Here is an 18,853-nt window from a genome sequence, read left to right on the forward strand (position 1 = left end):
AATTAATGTGTTCCATGTTAATTTTGTATTGTTCTAGGTTTTTAATCAAAATGACCTGCAGTACCAAATCAAACACATTTACAGAAGTCGTAAGAACCTAAGAATGGCCATACTGGGTCAGACCAAAGGTCCATCAAGCCCAGTATCCTGTCCTGTGACAGTTGCCAATGGCAGGTGCCCCAAAGGGAATGAACACACAGGTTATCATCAAGTGATCCATGCCCTGTCACCCAATCCCAGCTTCTGGCAAACAGAGGCTAGGGACACCATCCCTGCCCTTCCTGGCTAATAGCCATCGATGGACCTATCCTCCATAGAATCACAGAATATCAGGGTTGGAAGGGACCTCAGGAGGTATCTAGTCCAACCCCTGCTCAAAGCAGGACCAATCCCCAACTAAATCATCCCAGCCAGGGCTCTGTCAAGCCGGGCCTTAAAAACCTCTAAGGAAGGAGATTCCACCACCTCCCTAGGGAACCCATTCCAGTGCTTCACCACCCTCCCAGTGAAATAGTGTTTCCTAATATCCAACCTAAACCTCCCCCACTGCAACTTGAGACCGTTGCTCCTTGTTCTGTCATCTGCTACCACTGAGAACCGTCTAGATCCATCTTCTTTGGAACCCCCTTTCAGGTAGTTGAAAGCAGCTATCAAATCCCCCCTCATTCTTCTCTTCTGCAGACTAAACAATCCCAGTTCCCTCAGCCTCTCCTCATAAGTCATGCTCCAGCCCCCTAATCATTTTTGTTGCCCTCCGCTGGACTCTTTCCAATTTTTCCACATCCTTCCTGTAGTGTGGGGCCCAAAACTGGACACAGTACTCCAGATGAGGCCTCACCAATGTTGAACCATGAATTTATCTAGCTCCCTTTTGAACCCTGTTATAGTATTGGCCTTCACAATACCCTCTGGCAAGGAGTTCCAGAGGTTGACAGTGCGTTGCATGAAACAATACTTTTTGTTTGTTTTAAATCTGCTACCTATTAATTTCATTTGGTGGCCCCTTGTTGTATGATGAGAAGGAGTAAATAACACTTCCTTATTTACTTTCTCCACATGAGTCATGATTTTACAGACCTCTCTCATATCTCCCCTTAGTCGCCTCTTTTCCAAGCTGAAAAGTCCCAGTCTTATTAATCTCTCCTCATACGGAAGCCGTTCCATACCCCTGATCATTTTTGTTGCCCTGTTCTGAACCTTTTCCAATTCCAATCTATCTTTTTTGAGATGGGGCGAACAAATCTGCACACAGTATTCAAATGTGGGCATAGCATGGATTTATATGGAGACAATATGATATTTTCTGTCTTATTATCTCTCCCTTTATGATCTCTTAATGATGCCCAACATTCTGTTCGCTTTTTTGGCTGCCGCTGCACACTGAGTGGATGTTTCAGAGAACTACCCACAGTGACTCCAAGATCTTTGAGTGGTAACAGCTAATTTAATTTAGTAATGCATTACTTTGCATTTATCAACATTAAATTTCATCTGCCATTTTGTTGCCCAGTCACCCAGTTTTGTGAGATCCTTTTGTAGCTCTTCACAGTCTGCCTGGGACTTAACTAAACTTGTAATCTCATCAAAAAAAGATATCAAGTTTGTTTGACAGGATCTATGTTCTATAAACCCATGTTGATTGGCATTAATTATAGTTCCTTTAATTCTTTATTAATCCAGTCCCATATCAGCCACTCCCTTATCTTGTGAGGGATTGATGTTAGCCAAGCAGTCCATTAATTACCTAAATCATCCCATTTCCTGTTTTAAATCCTGGCACACCATTAGCTTTCTTCCAGTCTTCTGGATCTTCCCCAATGTTCCAAGACATAATGAAAATCAACATTAATGGTCCAGTGAGTTCCTCGGTCAGCTCTTTTAAAACTCTTGGATGGAAGTTATTTGGCCCAGCTGATTTAACTTTAGTAGCTGCTGTTTAACATCTTCCAGAGATACCAATGGAATGGAAAGTGTCATCATCATATGACATGACATCATCATTTGACTGCATAAAAATATTGAACAGACAGTAAGATTTTTATGAGTTCTCTTTAGGACCTTTATAAGGCAGGCAGACCATTTTGAGCATCGAACAGAAACCCACAGAGATCAATAATTACTAGTGTAAACCAACCACTGAGACGGCACATGCCTACACCGAGTACCCACACAATCACAGCACAGTGGCCTTTGTATTCCCCAACAAACGTATAATGATGCACAACAGGTGGCTGCAGGACAGCTGGACTGGCAGGAAAAGCACAAGACACTAGGGAGATGATTTGGGTTAAGGTGATAAGCAACAAGCCCCTTGTGGGTGCTGAAGAAATAAATTCTAATTAGCAGGTGCCTTATGAAAGGTAAATTGGGAAAATGGAAGGTAGTGAAACCAAGGAGACAGCTGGAAAGGGAAGAGGTCGACTCTCAGCCGTCATTGCAAATTCTCAAACAGCCGAAGATCTGGCACACGTGCCCTGTGTTCCAAACCTCCTCGCTCCATGCCTGGCAGCAGACAAAGCTGTGATGGGTTGGCTAAGGAGGCACTGAACAGAGCAAGAGGAAACGTTTTGCTGAAGAGACGGAGAGCCCTGTAAAGCTGCGGGTTGACATCTGGCTGCTGTTCTTCGGAAGGGCCTGACCGCCAACTCTACCCCTGCTGAGCAGCACTTACTCAGGCAAGTAACCCCACAGAGGTCCGTGGGACCCGTCCCAGGAGCACGTTCATTTCAACACACACGAGAATTGCAAGCTGGTGATGGCAGCGCAGGCCAACCAGAACGATACTGCCAAGGGAAGAGGTGGACACTCCTGCACTTGGGTCATTAAAACAGACTAGTCCAAGCCCGGCGAACAGCCAGCAGAGAAGAACCCTGCCCTGGCCCTGTGGGCGGAGGCCAGAATTAAGTACTAGAGCAGCGAGGAGGCCGGTGGCACCTTAAAGACTAAGGGATTGATTTGGGCAGAAGCTTTCGTGGGTAAAAACCCCACTTCTCAGATGCATGGAGTGAAAATTACAGATACAGACATAAATATACCGGCACATGAAGAGACGGGAGTGACCTTACAAGTGGAGAACGAGCGTAGCACAGGAGCATTCAGAGCCTGAGTCAGGATCGGTGGCCCCTGGGCACTGTGCAGACACAAACACCACCCAGGGGCTTGCAGACTAAGATGAGTAATACACAGAGCTGTAAACTGTAAATGTCTCTCCCTAGATATACATGGAGACAGAGAGATTTACAAAATGAACAGGGGTCCTTGTGGCACCTTGGAGACTAACACATTTATTTGAGTATCAGAGGGGTAGTCGTGTTAGTCTGGATCTGTAAAAGCAGCAAAGAGTCCTGTGGCACCTTATAGACTAACAGACGTTTGGGAGCAGCATTTCCTTTGTGGTGAATCCCCCATGTCAGCATGTGTGTGTGTGTCCACAGCTCATGTGTCTCGTCTAGGTGCCACAAGACCAACTTTGCTGCTGCATTTATCTGAGCATAAGCTTTCGTGGGCTATAGCCCACTTCATCGGATGCATAGAATGGAACATACAGTAAGAAGATATTTTTACATACAGAGAACATGAAAGAGTGGGAGTTGCCATATCAACGTTAAGAGGCTAATTAATTAAGATGAGCTATTATCAGCAGGAGAAAAAAAACAATTTTATAGTGATAATCAAGATGGCCCATTTCAGACAGCTCGACAAGAAGGTGTGAGGATACTTAACATGGGGAAATAGATTCGATTTGTGTCCATTTATTCTTTTGCATAGAGACTGTCCAGTTTGGCCAAACAAATTTGACATCAGGAATCATAACATTCAAAAACCAGTGGGAGACACTTCAACCTCTCTGGCCCCTCAGTAACAGGCTTAAAAGTGGCAATTTTGCAGCAGAAAAGCTTCAAAACAGACTCCAATGAGAAACCGCTGAACTGGAATTAATTTGCAAACTAGATACCATTAACTTGGGCTTGACTAGAGGCTGGGATTGGCTGGGTCATTACACAAATCAAATCTATTTCCCCATGTTAAGTATCCTCAGACCTTCTTGTCAAACTGTCTGAAACAGGCCATCTTGATTATCACTACAAACTTTTTTTTCTCCTGCTGATAATAGCTCATCTTAATTAATTAGCCTCTTAGCGTTGGTATGGCAACTCCCACCTTTTCATGTTCTCTGTAAGTGTATATATATCTCCTCACTGTATGTTCCATTCTATGCAGCCGATGAAGTGGGCTGTAGCCCACAAAAGCTTATGCTCAAATAAATGTGTTAGTCTCTAAGGTGCCACAAGTGCTCCTGTTCTTTCTGCGCATACAGACTAACACGGCTGCTACTCTGAGAGAGACTTACAGTGTATTGTTACTTTATTTACACCACGTGCAGCCTGTCCCCACCTGCCATCAGGAATTGGCCACCTGCATCAGTTACTGTTCTATCCACTACGTAGCCCTGGCCAAGCTCCATTTCCAGCTAGTCACTATCTGGCTGAAGGCTACAATTTACTACAATTGGTTAGCGCAGTCACTGTCCTCCCAAATCATCCCTGTTCTCCCAGAGGTTCCACCCTGGCCTGGCGTCTGCTCCCATTGCTCTGGCTCTAAGTGGAAGGTGAGTTCTTTGGGGCAGGGTCTCAGTCTCTGCTGTGCAAAGCGATCTGCACATTGATACTCAGTGTACGTTAACACACCCACACTCCAGAGGAAGGCTGTCCCTGCGGGGAAGGCCCAGCTCTGGGATGCTGGAGTGGCTGGCCGTGTGGCAAAGGCCCAGCCCTGGGACGCCGGAGAGCGGCTTGTTGCCAGCTCTCACAAGTTTGGGTGTTTTTCTTAAATCCCCAGCTCCTGGAGTCATGTGAGTATGTAGGAATCTTGGCTTCCAATAACAAAAGTTTCTACCCTCCTTCTTGTGGGAAAAAAGCTTGAAACCATGAGCCGAATGTCCCTTAAAGATGCAGAATCCACGAGGCAAAGGAAAAAGGCTCAATCCTTATCTTGGTTTTTTGGGGCCTGAGTCATAATGTTCTGAATGCCTGGGGCTGGCCATACTGGGGGGTGGGTAGAGCGAAGACTGCACTAGCACCATCCAAAGCCATACGAGCCGGGGGAATTAGCTGGCAGAACAGGCGGGGACAAAGCCACCCCCCCGCCCTGTGACAGCTGCAGTCCCAGAGAGAGGAGCCAGACACCCCCCTGCTGCACAGATTTGCCCTGGAGTGTTTGGCAAGCACAGCTACCCTCACTCTCCCTCTCAGTTTTGGCCTCTTAGCTGCCCAGAATTTGCCTTTTGTGGGAATTGATTACACCCGGTTTTGCATCCCAAAGGGTTTATTTTAGTTGAAATGCACAGACCCCAGCATCCCTCGGAAAGCGACCCTCTGCCCAGCACGTCCTGCAGCAGGCCAGCCAGGCTGACGGCCACCCCAGAGCTGGGAGAGTCCCAGCCTGGCCCTTCCCCAGCATCCTTTGGCCATGCGGGGTCGATCCCCGCAGGCTGCCAGAGCCAACTGCCAGCCCCCTGCCCTGACTGTTCCCAGCCGCTAACGCCGGGGGAGGAGCCCAAGCACAGAATGTTTGTGAACAGAGGGTAGAGTTGGGGGGCCAGCGTCTGGCCTTCCCTGAAACCCAGCTTCCAGCTGAACAGCTCGGAGAAGTTCAGTGTGTCTGGGAACTCCCCGGAGCATGTTACTGAACTTCAGGCGTTTCAGGTGGGTTAATGAACGGCCTGGGAGCTCAGCGCCTGGGAGGCTCCCGGTGCAGACTTGGGCTTGTCATGGCAGGTGGGCGTGCTGGGGGCGGGGTCACACCAGGTGGGCGTGCTAGGGGGTGGAGTCACGCCAGGTGGGCATGCCAGGGGCGGGGTCACACCAGATGGGGCGTGCCAGGGGGCGGGGTCACACCAGATGGGGCGTGCCAGGGGGCGGGGTCACGCCAGGTGGGCAGGGCAGCAGGGTTAAAGGTGGCGTAACGTTTGCTCTCTAGAAGGCGGCGTGCATGCGAAGTGGGAGCTGGGGAGAGGAGCCCCCCAGGCCCCGCCCCTCTCCCTGCCCTCGGCGTGACAATGTGAACACTTCCTGTCTGACTTTTCCCAACGCCCCAACCTGGGCTAAGGGGCGGCAGGGGAAGAGTGGGGCCGACCGGACTCTCTTGAGAGAAGCTGGGATGAGGGTTAAAGAAAAACCCCAGAATAAGATTCTGGCTTCACCCCGAGCCAGCAGCCAGCGCTGCCCCATTCCAAGCTGATCGTCTCCCAAGGAGCAATACCCCCTCCCCATGGTTACTGTTGGCTTTCTACCCCCAATCCTGCGCCTGCCCCAGTCCCCACCCAGACATATGGTCCTTTCTGTTGAACCTGGCTCTAAGCGAGAGTGCAAGAGCCATGGGGCAGGGACCTGGCCACTGACGTGCCGTGAGATCCCCGGCACAGGCAGGCTGCACTGCACATGTTCTCACGGGTATCTGCATCTCCTGCCGTGCAATCACTGACGCAGGCCTCCCCAGAGACCCTGCTGCACAGACTCAGAAAGGCCAGAAGGGACCATCACGATCCCCTAGTCTGACCTCCTGCACACTGCAGGCCCCAGAACCTCACCCACCCCCTCCGGTAACAGACCCCCAGCCTCTGGCTGTTACTGACGTCCTCACACCACGGGTTAAAGACTGCAAGTGACAGAGAATCCGCCACTGACACCAGTTCAAACCCGCCAGTGACCCGTGCCCCATTCTCTCTCCAGGCACTAACGAGGCTGGGTACCCTACGCCAGGGCCTAGGTGCTATTTGCAGGATTTCTTTAAAGCTAATGATTCCTGAATTCTCTCCAGACCCCACCGATCCTGCCCCTCTTTTAGACTTCAGGCATCTCAGGCAGGGACCATGGCTTGGTGCTTTCCCAGTGCTTAACGAACAGTGCAGTCCAAGCAGGACATGCCAACAAGGCCCAGGCAGCCTGCGTCTCAGGGCGCAGCCTCTCTCCAGGGCTGTGAAGGCTGCAGGTATCTGCCTCAATCTCCTCAGCATCTTCATGCAGAGGCAAGCAGAGAATCACACCCATCTGATGCGAACTGTCCCCAGCTCCCTGAGACGTGTCTGTGCTCTGAAGCAGGTTTGCCATCCCCTCAAGGCAGACACGGATGCTGTGTCCCCTGCTGCACGTTTTCTCCCCTGGCACCCTGATGCAGACCCCGGCAGATGCATGTGCCCCACAGCCGGTTCTCTCTAGCTCCCTCCTGCAGGTGCATCTCCTGCAGCACGGTCCCTCTGGATTGTGAAGGAGGATGGGACACACACAGGGTTTTGAGTTCCCTGGGATAGGTTCAGGTTAAATGCCCTGATGCCATGTTAATTTATGGGTCTAAAGCTTTGGGGAGAACTAATTCTCTCCCGTGTACTTTTGCATGAATCTTCCCCTCTGCTGTCTGAACAGATGCTCTGGCTTTGTCCTGCTCCCCGGGTTTAAATGACAGGACCACACGGGACGAGACAGACACTGACCAAGGACGTGCAGAAATAACATGGTCCTTCCAGAAAACCGCTGCACAAAACGTTGTGCCGAGGACAATTCCAGCCTCAACCGCACTGTGTTCACGCTGGGGAGAGTCCGGGCACGCTTCATGAACACAGGGAGACAAGCTGGAGGGAGTCACGCTAGGGATTTAATACTTAACCTCCCCTGCTCCTCCAGCCCTGAATTCCCTCCCCCCGGCCACTGCTCCTCCAGCCCTGAATTCCCTCCCCCCACCTCTGCCACTGCTCCTCCAGCCCCCAGTCCAGCGAGCAGCCCCCTGCTCTTCCAGCCCTGAATTCCCTCCCCACCTCTGCCACTGATCCTCCAGCCCCCAGTCCAGCCCCCTGCTCCTCCAGCCCTGAATTCCCTCCCCCCCCACCTCTGCTCCTCCAGCCCCCAGTCCAGCCCCCCTGCTCCTCCCTCAGGCCTGAACCCCCCCCACTGCTGCTCCTCCCCCCAGCCCCAGCCCCAGCCCCCAGCCTGTTCTCCTCCCCCCCCCCACACCTCTGCCACTGATCCTCCAGCCCCCAGTCCAGCCCCTTGCCACTGCACCCCCTATAGACAGCCCACTCCACTAGAGCCCCTGCCACTGCACCCCCTATATGTCCCTCCTCCTCCCTTTCATACCCTACAGCACCACCTCATCCCTGCTCTTCTGGCTGACCTCAGCATCCCTCCACCGCATCCATATTAGGGGAGCCGCCTTCCTGTCTAGAGCGCTCGTCCCCTGGCAGTGGCTGGGGGGCACCTGGCTGGTGAATGGGGTGTGGGGCGTGACATCTGCTCACAGTTAAGCTCCAGTAAATGGCCCCGGCCCCGCACGGCCAGTCTCGACAATTAAAATGATGGACTCATTGCCCCTTTTCCCAGCCGAGAGGAGAGAGCAGCGACCGCAGGGCACCAATGGGCCACCCAGGCGGCCAGCACAAAGGATCCCAGCCCGCAGAGCTGGGTGTGTTCCTCCTGCAGGGAACAGGGCTTTCACCTGCTCCCCCTGCTCCAACCGAAGGGCTCGTGTGCCATCCATTCACCCCCCGCAAACCGAGCCCAGGCCAGCCTCCCTCCCCCAGCCCGTGTCCTTTGTCTCAGGGCTTCTCGTGAAAGGGCTGCCTGTCAGAACGGATTTCACGCTGCACAGCGTGGCAGCGCTCAGCACCAAAACAAGCTGCCTGGGCTGGGCTGTCATGGCAGACAATGGGGAGCCGTGTTACTGCACCAAGGAGAGGGTGATGCCAGGGCAAACCACTGCTCGCCTCTGCAGGACCGACCCGCCGGGGAGTCCTGGACACGACAACCTGCTGTGTCACGGCTACATGGACACCCACATTGCACAGCAACCCCGGGAACCGCGATCGCACCAGAGCATCAAAGGGACAAAGCAACCTGACGCCTCTGAGCTCCAGCGGGGAGCTGGCAAAATCCACCGCTTGGCAGGAAAATGTCTGACCTAAAAACCATCCGCAAGCAAGACAAGGCCCCCCAGTCATCTCCCCAGCTCACCTTCCCAAGGCGCCTTCTCATCCCTCTGCCCCCAAGCGCAGCCGGCAGCGCTGAGGGTCCAGACTCCAGCCGGCTCCAGGTACCGGGGGGATGCACAGTCAATTCATATTTCCTTCACAGCTGCATCCCTGGCAATGCAGAGGGTCTGCGCAATCACATCCCCACTCTGCCTGCTGCTGCTGTGACGTTGTGCTGTGCGAAGGCCCAGCCACTCTGCCTCAGCCCCAGTCCTGCGGGACTTCAGCCGAGGAAGGACTGGGAGGAGGCAGCCGAGGGGGAGGGGTGTGCAGAGAGCGAGCCCAGCTGGAAGATGGAGGACTGGTTCTGATCAGCACTGGGAAATCAGGGAGGAGCAGCTCGGGGTCACCTGCAGCCTCCCACATCCAGCGGAAGCCTCCGCAGTGAAATATGCTGCAGCTCCTGCTGCTGGGTCTCACCCCTCCTGCTCTCTTCTCTTGGTAATAGACAGAGAGGGAGCTGGAATTGCTGGGTGCATGCAGAACCATTCCTGGGGCAGCCCCGGCCCGTGGAGAGAGGGTGCTGGCTGGCCCACCGTGTGGAGCAGGGGAAGTGACCAGGGCCGCGGAGGGGCTGAAAGGAAAGATTTGTGGTTCTCCATGGTGCCTCTTACCCCAAAGGCCTCCACAACCAACATCCAAACAGCACCCTTGAAATGCAGCCACCTCTGGGGTGGAGAGCAGCAGCCAGGCACTCAGCCAGTGCAGGCATCACGCGGCCAAGGGTTCGAGCCCAGATATGCTGCAAATCTTAAACCACGACTGAATCGGCAGCTATCTAAAGTGGGGGGTTCCCGTGCTGCCTATAGGCCCAGCCAAACCCTGTCAGTTCTGCGATGCAGCCCAGGGCCACCCCATCTCCAACACAAACGTGTGGCCCCGGAGCCCCTGGCTCGCGAGGTTTCCTCTCCATCCCTGCGCTGGGACAGGTCACCGGCTCCCTGTCAGCGTGGGGTGGCTGCACCTGCGTGGCCTGCAGGCTCCTGGCAAGCTGCTGAGGGGACGCCTGCGCTCTGCGGGGCGAGCGGCTTCCTGAAGGGTTTCTAGGGCCCATCGCTGTATAATCCGAGTTCTCCCCCGCCCCTGCAGTGGGGCTCCTCTCCCGGGGAGACGCCCGCTGCAGCTGGACCCCACGGGAAGGCCCAAAGCGCAGCCTGGGGCTGCTCGGGGCGGTTTCGGTGGGCACAGCTGATTGCACCGGCAGCGCCTCGGGGGCAGCAGCGTAGAGCAGACAGCCCTGGTATTGCCAGCGGCTTGGCGTGCCCTGCTCAGAGCCAGTCTGCACTCACGGCCCCACTCCCCGCACACCAGCTGAGCTGCACCAGCACTAGGGCAACGGGCCGGATTCAGAAAATGCTCCATGCTGGCAAGGCCAAGGAGTCTGGTGCCCAGCCCAGCAGCACGGCACGGAGGCAGTGACAAGACCTCACGGAGCCACCTGAGCCCTGGCATTTAAACTCTTCCCTGCTGGGACGCGCCGCACAGGCAGGACCTGGGCACCGCTCCCAGGGTCGACGTACCAGTGCAGCTGGGCACATGAGCCCCCCGCTGCTTTCTGAGCAGGGCGGGATCACGGAAATGACCTCCGGAGGCCCAGGGATGGGGTGGGGCCCTGGGCGCTGCTCTCTGTCGGAGGTGCATGGCCTGTGCTCTTGCTGCTCGCACGGCATCTCCCCTCCGGAATGACGGAGACGGCCACGCAGTGCCCATCGCGGGAGCAGGGCCCAGCCTTCTCCTGCACCGAGTCGCACGTCTCTCCAGAGGCCTCCATGGGGTCGGAGCTCTCCCGGCTGGTGCCCAGGCAGGCTCCCAGCCCTGGAGCAAGCAGTGTCGAGCAGTTCAGGGCTAGCTCTCTGCTCCCCTCGAGGGCTTTCTGTCCCCCCGAGCGGCAGTGAGGGAGACTGTTAACGGAGTCTCAGCTAAGCCTTCCCCCTAGGCCACCGCCCGGCCCACCCCGCTGTGCTGCCAGCAGCGATTAAGGCAGCCCTGGGTGGACGTGCTGAGGACTGTTCAGCCGGGACAGCAGGACCTCCTCTGTAGCAGAGCAAGGCGTTACCCCGGAGACTCATTCCCGCAGCGAGGAGCAGAATGGAAAATATTCTGCTGCCCTCCCTGCTCTCCTGGGAGCCCTGCCAACCCTGACGCTACGAGGGACCAATGCCAACAGGCCAAGCAGCTGTCCCTGCCCACAGACACCGACATTAACCAGCTTCGTCAGGAACTGCGGCCTCACGGGGCGATGCCACACCAAGCCAAGCCGATAAACTAACCTAACCCAGCCAGGATCCCACCCGGCCCGGCCCCGACTGGCCCCCCAGGGCTACACTCCTCACCGGGGGGACCCCGCGCTGACCTGATGAACTAACCTAACCCAGCCAGGATCCCACCCGGCCCGGCCCCGACTGGCCCCCCAGGGCTACACTCCTCACTGGGGGGACCCCGCGCTGACCTGATGAACTAACCTAACCCGGCCAGGATCCCACCTGGCCCGGCCTGGCTCGGCCCTGCCGGGGGCTGCAACTGACAGGCCATAGGTACAGCTCTGCCTGGAGCACGACTCCCTTCTGATAGCAACCAGGCCTTGCCACCACAGCAGTGAAGATTCTGCCCATCCACCTGCACCATCTGAGCAAGCAGCAACGGCTAGTGGAAGACCAGCCACGCAGGCGAGACGGGAGCAGGGAACCGTGGGGCCCTGACTGCTCTGGCTTATCAGGCTTCCGTAGAGTTCATCCTCTTGGGCAGGAGAAGCCCAGGCCTCGGCCCTCTGGCACCCAAGGGCAGCTGCTGTAAAGCTGCCTGGGTGACCTGCAGAATGGAAATGTCTCGCCCTGAAACCCCAGGTGGTTCTCCCAGCTGCAGTCTGCCCTCGCTCACCCACCTACACCAAGCACCATGAACCATTCACGAGAGGAGAGTGGGGCAGAACACACCTGTATTCACACCCTACACACTACTGCAATAACCTTCGTACCAAGTGTGCCTTGTGAGGGATCATTTGAAAACTCAGACCTTGCTGGTCAGTATTGTCCTGATAAAATGTGCGTGGCTACATTGTATGTGAAGTGTTACGGATTCCACTGTGTGGTGTTATTGGCACGCGTTCCAAACTGAGCTTCGCACACAAGTCTGCCTCAAACAAAGGAATGTGGGCTCTGCTTCATTTTCACTTCAGTAGCAAACAGAGTCATCAAGCAGGAAGGGAAACAAAGGAAGCTCCAACCAGTGAGAAAAAAGCAGCAGGGAACATCCTTCCCCATAGGGTTTTCTTCTCCTGGAACCCAGCTGAAATGTTTTTCAAGAGGGGAACTGAAAGTATAAAAAGGAGGGACAAACACCCCCACCACCCATGTCATCTCAGAACTCGGGGTGCCCCTGCTGCCCATGGCAGCCGGGAGCTGCGGGGTATCCCTGCCACCCCGGCAGCTCGCAGGTCAGGCGGCGGGGGTGCCCTGCAGTTCCCAGGTGCCGCGGACAGTGGGGGGAACCTGCAGCTCCCAGCAGCCATGGGCTGAAGTCATGGAGGTCTCTGGAAGGCACGGATTCCGTGACTTCTGTGACCTCCATGACAAAATTGTAGCCTTAATCATGACTGATAAAGTTTGTAGATGACACAACAATTGGGGGCGTAGGAAATAATGAAGAGAACAGGTCACCGATACAGAGCAATCTGGATTGCTGGGTAAACTGGGTGCAAGCAAACAGCATGTATTTTAATATGGCGAAATGTAAATTGTATATCTAGGAATAAAGAGCGTAGGCCATTCTTACAGGATGGGGGGCTCTATCCTGAGAAACAGGGACTCTGGAAAAGAGTTGGGGGTCGTGGTGGAAAATCAGCTGAACATGAGCTCCCAATGTGACGCTGTGGTCAAAAATCCTGGGATGCATAAACAGGGGAATTTTGAGAATGAGCAGGGAGGTGATTTTCCCTCTGTACGTGGCACTGGTGCGACCGCTGCTGGGATCCTGGGTCCAGGTCTGGTGCCCACAGTTCAAGGAGGATGCTGATAAATTGGAGGGGGTCAGAGAAGAGCCATGAGCATGATTAAAAGATGGGAAAACCTGCCTCAAAGAGCTCAATCTATTGACCTCACCAAAGAGAAGGTCCTGGGGTGACTTGGTCACAATCTACAAGTACCTACACGGGAAACAAAATATTTAATAACGAGCTCTGCAATCGAGCCGCGAAAGGTCTAAACACGATCCAATGGCTGGACGGTGAAGCTAGACAAATTCAGGCTGAAAATAAGGTGTAAATTTTTAGCAGTGGGCGTAATTACCCATTGGAACAGTTTACTAAGCGATGTGGTGGATTCTCCAGCTCTGACAACTTTGAAATCAGGATTAGCTGCGTTCTAACAGATCAGCTCTAGGGATTATTTCAGGGCAGGTCTCTGACCTGTGCTACGCAGGAGGTCAGACCAGATGATCACAATGGTCCCTTCTGGCTCTAGAACCTAGGACTCTGTGCATCTATTCGAATACACAAATCCGCCAGCTGGCTCTGGATGAATCAGCAGGGAGGCCACGTGACCGGAGGCCACTGGAGTTGAGTTGACACTGCCTCGGGGAAGGAGAGCTGAGTGACTGGCCCCGGACTATGGAAGGAACATTTGTACACAGGCTCCAGAGCAGATCACTTCCTTCTCAGTCACCACCCAGCTGCCCATGGCGGAAACAGGGACCCCCCAGGACACGTCAGTGCCCCCAGGCCAGTCTGCCCGTCAGAGGTTGCCTGGGAGCTGCACGACAGCAAACGGTTTCTCTGCCGGGGGGACGTGACAGGCAATGGCGGGTCGCAGGCATTGAAAATCCTATTCCAGTCTAAAGCACAGAAAGTCTTGTTCCCCCACCCCCGGGCCCCTCAGATGTTCTCTGCTACCCCCCGCCTCGCGCACGCAACGAACCAGCCAGGCGTAGCACTGCTAGGACCGGTCCCCTTTTACTCTGACTTTTATAAGGAGTTTGAGGGAAACAAAAATGTGTCTCTTCAGCTAAGGAGTCGCCAACCTGCAAAACCTTGAGAAACTCGGTGAGCGAACAAGCGACGCTGCTGGGATTTCCTGGGCCGTCTCCCGGCCAGGCACTCGTCAGTCCCATCCCCAGGGCTAGGAGTGCTAACAAGGGCACCAGGCAAGGTGCAGGTCACTCACACCCATGCAGTAACGTGGCCTGCCCAGAGCTGACCAGGCTTCCCATGGTGACGCCTAGCTCCAGGAGGCCGTGTTTCCGCTACAGGGTAGTGTCAGCACAATCCCAGGCACTCAAAACCCAGGAGCCGGGGCCCCCAAAACATCATGAGATGGTCTTGAAAACCACAGTGGTGAAAGCTAGGAGGGTCCTAGTCCAGCAGAAACGAGGCCAAATCACAAAGGATGAATATAAACAAACAAATAACACAAGTACGTAGGGACAAAATTACAGCGGCCATGGCAAAAAACGAGATTAAAACTAGCTAGAGACAAGAAAATGTTCTACAAATGCATTAGAAGAATGAGGAAGCCCAAGGATGGGGTGGAAACCATAACGGAAAATGTGGAAATGGCAGACGTGCTAAATGACATTTTTGTTTCAGTTTTCACCAAGAAGGTTAGTAGCGGTTGGACGTCTAACAGTGAAAGCCAGTGAAAATGAGGTAGCATCAGAGGCTAAAATAGGGAAAGAACAAGTTAAAAGTTACGTAGAAAACTTAGATGTCTTCAAGTCACCAGGGCCTGATGAAATGCATCCTAGAATACTCAAGGAGCTGACTGAGGAGATATCTGAGCCATCTGCAATTAAAATCTTCGAGAGGTCATGGAAGATGGACTGGAAAAGGGCAAATCTAGTGCCCATCTATAAAAAGGGAAAAAAGGACAGACCGAGGAACTACAGACCCGTCAGCTTAACTTCTATACCCAGAAAGATAATGGAGCAAATAATTAAGCAATCAGTTTGCAAATACCTAGACGATAACAAGGTGCTACGGCAGCACGGATTTGCCAAGAACAAATCGTCTCAAACCAACCTGATAGCTTTCCGTGACAGGGTAACAAGCCTTGTGGATGGGAGGAAGTGGTAGACGTGGTATATCTTGACTTTAGTAAGGCTTTTGATACTGTCTTGCGTGACCTTCTCATAAAAAAAACTAGGGAAATGCAACCTAGATGGAGCTATTATAAGATGGATGCAGAACTGGTTGGAAAATCGTTCCCAGAGAGCAGTTATCACTGGTTCACAGTCATGCTGGAAGGACATAACGAGTGGGGTCCCACAGGGATCGGTTCTGGGTTGGGTTCTGTTCAATATTTTCATCAATGGCATAGAGAGCACACTTATAAAGTTTGTGGACAATACCAAGCTGGGAGGGGTTGCAAGTGCTTTGAAGGACAGGATTAAAATTCAAAATGATCTAGACAAACTAGAGAAATGGTCTGAAATAAACAGGAGCCTAATAGAGCTCCCTCTAGTTTTAACTACACCACACCACCTCCCTTTCAGGGGACCTCCCACCAGAGAGATTCCCAGGTCCACAGGCTCGCGTCTGCTAACAGCGACTGCGCTCCCGGCAGAGCGAGAACGTTGCCTTATGCAATGCTCAGTGGTGAGAATGGCAGAGAAAGGAGAGCCCTTCTGAGGGGCAGAGACCCTGTGCTGGACGTCAACAGTGGCTAGGCCAGCAGATGCAGGGCTTAAAGGCTGGGAAAGGCTATCCTGCCTCCCAGCCACACCCCAGCACAATCAGATGCAAAGATATTTTACATTTTCGTCTCAGTTACTTTACAAACCTTAGCGAAGCTTCACAGCCGGCTGGGGAAGCAGGTGAGGGACATGTAAGGAACAGAACATCCAACCCAACCGGAAATGCAGCCACCTTTAGGGTGGAGCACTGCAGATGTTTCACAACACACAGCAACAAGGCCGCTCAGGTCAGGCCGGGAAGTGAATACTGTAGCCAGCTGAAACCGCAGAGGAAATGTATGGAACTGCCCATGTTGGAAACGTCCAGGACGTCGGGGTTCACACTCCAACTCAGGCAAAACCTGCCCTAGGGTCTTTAATCACAGTGCCAGGAAAGCAGAACGCCAACCAAATGCACAACAGGAGGGGCTGAGGGCAAGGGAGGACCAAGCAGGGTGACTAAGGAGGGGAGGGGAGGCGGGAGCCAGACACGGGGGTGGGTCTGGCACTGTCTCTCAGAACAAGGCTGGGCAGAACTCTTTGCCAGGATATTTCATTCGGCCCTGGCTGAGGGACACTTAGAGTTATAAACATTGATGCATTTAGGACTGCAGCTCCCTAGGGCGTGTGTCAATCAGTGCCCCTGCAGCACACATGGGGAAATGGCACCAGTGAGTCCAGAGGCTTTTAGAGCAATTTCTCGCCCTGTTAGCGCCATCCTTCCATTTCATAGCGAATCCAGTAACAAGCGCCTGTCAGAATGGGCCATGTTCCGAGACCACAGCCGAGCCGGACCCCCCCTGCAGCAAAGCCACCACCTGACCCCAGCACGGCTGCACTGTCACACACAAGCTGCACCGGGTATGAACCGCTATCGTCTGGGGGGTCACAATGGAAGTGCTGACGTGCCTCCCGCTGCAGAGTCACATGCAAACACAGGCGCCCAAACTCTGTTCGGTGAGTGCTGACAAGCAGGCCAGGCCTCACCTGTGCAGGACAACGAGCAGCCACCCTCACCACTAAGAAAGAAGTGCGGCCAGCAGAGACTGCACCTCCCAGGGAAAGAGTCGCGGTAGGGACATTAATCCTCCTACTTCAGGGTCTGAACCTGTCTAACTCTTGGGATCGGGGGAGACCTAACGTGGGCGACGGATTCTCTCAAGTCCACTGCTGCAGGTTCTTGCACCTTCCTCGGCAGCAGCGGGTGGAGCCCGGGTCTGATCCTTCCCAGAAACTCCTGTGTCTCCCGTCAGAGCTCAGAAATAAGACCCAGCTTGCTCTGGGCAAGGTCCTTTGCCTTTTGGCAAATACTCCTAGTCCTGCGGGCCAGTGGTGCTGGCGAACCGATGCCATCAACAGCCCCCGCAGGGAGGCTGAGCAGTCAGAGCAGAAAAGCCCCTGAGGTCCCGCCTGCTCCCCCGTGCCCAGGGCCAGGTCTGCTGCCTATGGAACAGTCGCCGGGTTTTCCCAGTCTGAAGCAGCTCCAGCGTTCGGGCAGGGCGTGGAGCGTTATTTTTAACACTTGTTCACGTAACTCTTGGGAGGCATCCTGGGAAGGGCTAGAACCGAAATAGTATCCTGCGGGCACTATTTATACAGCCTCTGCCTGCAGAGAGCGGGGTGCTGGGGGCGAGAGACCCCCTCCCAATGTCGGGGGGGCTGGGATTGAGCACCTCCTGCACAATGGTTTGGGGTTTGGAGCTGGCCCTCCAAACGAGTCCCTCGCTGCAGCAGACTCGGTCTCCTTGGCCGGCCATGGAGAGCGGGGAGCCCGGCAGAGGCATGTGGCGGCTGGGGGCACGAAGGCCGTGGTGGTGGGAGGAAGGCAGGCAAGCAGGTCCCCGTCCCAGGTGGGGCAGGGGAGCGTGCCACCTGCCCCTCGCTTTACACCCCCCGGTGCGGAGCTGGAGGGCGGGGGGCAGGTTGCTAAATATGAATACTCATTGTGGGAACGCTGTTGTGTTTAAAACATGCCTTGAGCTGCGGGGGAAGATGCCAGCCCTACAGCCTCCACCCAGGGCCAGCAGCCACCCAAGAACCTCCCTCATGGGGACGGCCTAGAGGAGCTGGGAAAAGGGGAACCTTTCACACCCCCTACTAACCGGGGATCGGCCCAGTCTTGTTCCGCAGGGTTTTGAGTCATTTCCCTAGGGTCAGTTTCAGGGATTACAGAACCCAGCCCTGTAACTTCTCCATAAAACCACCCTCCCCCCGACCTGAAACGGGCCGTATCCCATTCTCGCCCACACTGCTGAATCGGACAGGTAGCGCTGCGGCTGGGGAGGGCAGCGAGGAAGACACCCCCCGCTACCCACATCAACCACTCGGGACACTGAGCAATTCGGGGAACGAGACCGATTCTGGATCCCTGCAGACCTCAGCTGGGTTGGAACAGGGCACTAGAGAGGAAAGCTCTGTGCCCCATTGCAAGGCAGACACGAAGGATCCTCCCATAGCACACGCGTTACAGCCCCCCGTTCGGGCAGGACGACGTGCACACTGCTGTTCAGAACACGTTCACAAGCCACACAGGGAACGACACCTGTCACTCCCTGGGTGGGGAGACGGGGCTACGCTGCCAGTACGGAGACCTCCAGCAGTGCAAACAGAGGGTTTCTGCGCCTACCTGGCTGGGTGCAGTCCCTGTACCGGCTCCCCAGGCCCTGGTCACGGCTCGCTGCAGCTGGGTGCCCCGTGCGTAAGCGATGAGATTCTCACAATGCCTGGCGCATTAGAGCGGCTGGAGAAGACACACTGCTGGGCCAGTGATAATCCAAAGGAAAACCAGCTTGTCCCAGCATCGGCTCAGCAATCAGCTGGCTCTGGGCTGTAACCGGGTGTCAGGAGGAGGCGCCGCAGCAGCTGCTGGAATGACAGGGCACTTCTCAGACCGGGATCTGGGCTTAGCCCGGCTCCCCGCTCCCCGTCCTGCTGGCGTGTTCTCACCGAGCCTGCGAGCAGGGGGAGGCGCGGGCTGCTGGCTGGCAAAGCCAGGCCCAGACTGCTAATGAAAAGCCCAGTGTACAGCCAGAGGCCCTCTCAAAGGGCATGGCAGAAATGCAGCTCGGGTTACAGACTGCAAACACACGCATCACTCCCAGAGATGGGGGGAGGAGGCTCCGTGGGGTACAGTGCCTGGACTCCCATTATCACCTCTGAAGGGAGAGGGGC

General features: G+C 54.7%; 1 protein-coding gene across 4 annotated transcripts in view; it reads right to left on the bottom strand.

Annotated features, from left to right (window-relative positions):
- The window catches only part of RUSC2 (RUN and SH3 domain containing 2), a 58,509-nt gene that overhangs the window by 37,022 nt on the left and 2,634 nt on the right, over positions 1–18,853 (bottom strand). For 2 of the 4 annotated variants that reach the window (XM_039543447.1, XM_039543446.1), the window contains exon 1: positions 18,309–18,627. The gene's annotated coding sequence lies outside the window, so the exon portion shown is untranslated. Of the gene's footprint in view, positions 1–9,002; positions 9,241–18,308; positions 18,628–18,853 lie in introns of those variants that run through there. The other 2 variants (XM_039543444.1, XM_039543445.1) reach the window with 2 other exon arrangements.

The sequence above is a fragment of the Mauremys reevesii genome, linkage group 6, assembly GCF_016161935.1.
Source record: "Mauremys reevesii isolate NIE-2019 linkage group 6, ASM1616193v1, whole genome shotgun sequence".
In the NCBI taxonomy this organism is placed as follows: Eukaryota; Metazoa; Chordata; order Testudines; family Geoemydidae; genus Mauremys; species Mauremys reevesii.